Below are 3,687 nucleotides of genomic sequence, written 5' to 3' on the forward strand. Positions count from 1 at the left end.
GGGTCTCTTCATATTTTCATTTTAAATGTCAAAATGATTCCAACTATATCTGGATTCCGAAGGAAATAATGGAATCGACCTGATCTGATACTGCCAATGAATGAAAAGGTTCAAACAGCTGGCTGCTTAGCATTGTTGTCAGATCTGTTGTCATCTTTTACTTTGTTTTCATCATCCGAAGGTACTATTTCTCCAGAACTACCCTTAGTAACCAGGGAGCACCGACACACTTTTGCTGAAAAATTGGGTTTCCCTGCTATTTTGGTCTCACTCACATTTATTTTTGATAACTATGTAACAACTGGCATCTACCCTCGAAGGGCTCACTTCCAAAATTACACACAGCCCCCACCAGAGGGTCGCAAACATCATGTTTTGTACAGGGGGTAAATGGAAAATAGACCTTATATTGTATTTGGCTGCATTTCTTTATCAAATACTGTATTTCAGCATATTTAATATTAAAATGTTGCCCTATTTTTATCCTTCATTTGAGTATACATTCCATTGCAAACATTTATCGCAGTGATTTTTTTTAAAGAAAACCAAGTTTGTACCAAATTTGCATCTAGCACAGATTTGCATCTGGCAACACTGTCCTGTTATTGCTGATGACCACCATAGGGGCTTAATAAGACCACAATTTTTCTCTAATGGACAGAGGCACCTTCCTTATTTTATTCTCACTGGTACCCACTTCAGACCAAACATGCTTTCACTTGCAGAGCTGCATAATATCTAATTGTGAAGGACAAAAAGTTTTGTTCACCTAAAAACAAACCGTAAGCAGTTTTTTCCAAAATTTTGGCCAAAATTTGACCCATTTATTCATAAATGTCAAGATAAAACTCAAGATGACAAACAAAGGTTTGATTTGACAGCTTTGAAATCACGTATCACTGGCAAGATGCGTCGAGCGCCCTTTTATTTCGCTCAGTTTGCAACGTTTCAGAGGAACAATAGAAAACGGAAAAACTTTTAGGGACAACAAAAGATTTTAAACCTTTGTTCGTCGTAAAAGTTTTTCGCTCTTACTTTTTCTTGAGATGAAAAAACTTGTTGTCGCAAATGCAAAAAATGTGTATCTTTTCTGGTAGTTCGCGACACGCTGATTACGAATCTGAAGTTTATTTTGGAATTGGGTGTTGTGAGGGGGCGTGGGGGGGGGGGCAAAAACCTGATTTGCAGTTTTCCAAAACTGACCCAAACTCGTTCCAAAACTGACCCAAAATCGACCTAAATCGATTTCGCCCAAATGACGTAACAGGGAGTAATCGATGCTCAGGAGCCCAAATCTGCAACTCCCAGGTCCATATCTGCTTCCGTTTGGGAGATACGTGGTTCCAAAGTACAAGATAAAAATACGTGTTCTTTATAAGTGCACAATTTGGAAAACCCCCTCTTTTCAGCCCCTCTCTTGTCCTCTCTGAAACACCCATCGACATTAAAATTAGACGTGAAGTAGAAGACACTCTTGTCTTTGTTATACACCAATTTCGTGTAATTATTTGACCGAGAAATGCTTTTTGTCTATATGATTTCTATTTGCGACAAAAACTGGTGTTTTGTCTTGAAAAGTTAAAAAAGTACCTCTTTTTGGTACCCAATTCCAAAATAATCTTCAGATTCGTAATCAGCGTGTCGCGAACTACCAGAAAAGGTACACATTTATCGCCTTTGCGACAACAAGTTTTTTCACCTCAAAAAACCTTAAAGCAGTTTTTGCCAAAATTTATGCCAAAATTTGACCCACTTATTCATAAATGTCAATATAAAACTCAAGATGACAAACAAAGGTTTGATTTGACTGCTTTGAAATCACGTATCACTGGCAAGATGCGTCGAGCGCCCTTTTATTTCGCTCAGTTTGCAACTTTTCAGAGGAACAATAGAAAAGCGAAAAACTTTGAGGGACAACAAAGGATTTTAAACCTTTGTTCGTCGTAAAAGTTTTTCGCTCTTACTTTTTCAAGTTCGAGGTGAAAAAACTTGTTGTCGCAAAGTCGATAAATGTGTATCTTTTCTGGTAGTTCGCGACACGCTGATTACGAATCTTAAGTTTATTTTGGAATTGGGTACCAAAAAGAGGTACTTTTTTAACTTTTCAGACAAAAAAACCTATTTTTGGCGCAAATAAAAATTGCCAAAAATTTACCCAAAATAGATCTAGCCCAAAAGACGTAATAGGGAGTAATCGATGCTCAGGAGCCCAGATCTGCAACTCCCAGGTCCATATCTGCTTCCGTTCGGGAGATACGTGGTCCCAAAGGACCCGATAGAAATACGTGTTCTTTATAAGTGCACAATTTGGACAACCCCCTCTTTTCAGCCCCCTCTCTTGTCCTCTCTGAAACACCCATCGACATTAAAATTAGACGTGGAGTAGAAGACACCCTTGTCTTTGTTATACGCCAATTTCGTGTAATTATCTGACCGGGAAAGGCTTTTTGTCTATATGATTTATAATTTTTTCATAAATCATAAATCAGGTTTTTTGGCCCTCCCCTTTGGAAAAGTGCCTACTGTGCAAGCACTTTTTAAATCAATTTTATTTTCAAAAATATAGCTTTTTCTTAGATGAAATTTATTTACTTTACGAAAGAGTCCTAGGCTAGATCGATCTACCATATTCCACTTTACACTGGCCCACCTGAAATACTGGTAAGTTCCGCTCTGCGACTGCACACTTGACTTAATTTTGTTTTTTCAATTATTTTACTAATAATGTGGGATATTTTCGAAATTCCTGAACATTTTGACGAAACGGGGACATTTTCGGGGACACTTGTTCATCGGGGACAGCACACTGTAATCGGGGACTGTCCCCGAAAATCGGGGACGTCTGGTCACCTAAGGTAGCGGGCAAGGATCCAGGATTTTGAGAAAGGAAGGGTAGGGGTTTCTGAACGACAAGGCGAAGCCGAGCGTAAAATCGTACTGTGGGGAAGAGGGGAGGGAAAGGGATGTTCCCTCTCATATTTGTGTAAATATAGATGCTCTAAAGTCTATGGTGCACTTGATCTGCGGGCAAGGGCGGATCCATGATTCTATGAAAGGGGGGCCAAATATATCATCTTGTGATCGCCGTCCTTATGAGTGGTCTGAGGGGAGGGGGTATCCCCCTCCCCATTTGAGAATATTTTGAATAATTAAGGGTCCTTATAATGCATTCTGCTGCTAGGGCCTAGGCTATGTTTTGCAACTTTTGAAGTAAATTTATGTTCAAGAATTTTCTTATTTGGGGGTTAGTTATATATTTTTTAATTGAGGCAATAAAAAAGGTGAGAATGTACTAAATAATTAAGGATCCTTAGGCTTGATGCAATGTAGTGTATCTGGTGATTATCCCCTATGAGAGAATAAACAGATTTTTCTGCTTGAATAGTTCGGGTGGCCCCTCCACATTTTTGATTAGGGATCACTGGCATAGCCAGGGGGTGGCCAAGGCCACTCCCAATTAAAATGCAAAAAAAAAAAGGGTTCGCCAAAATAAAGGATTTTGTCTAGATGCATCTTGCAAGACCTGGGAAGTGCCATTTCCGGCGATAAACAGGTACCCTTTTTCACAAATTTCTACGTTCTGCGCAAACCAATAGTGGCTCTCTACTTAGATTCGGCTACCCCAACCAAAAATCCTGGCTACGCTATTGCTGGGGTTTAACTCCCCCAACCTCCGCTTCCTTAAGT

Source organism: Apostichopus japonicus, chromosome 14 (assembly GCF_037975245.1).
Source record: "Apostichopus japonicus isolate 1M-3 chromosome 14, ASM3797524v1, whole genome shotgun sequence".
Taxonomy (NCBI): domain Eukaryota; kingdom Metazoa; phylum Echinodermata; class Holothuroidea; order Aspidochirotida; family Stichopodidae; genus Apostichopus; species Apostichopus japonicus.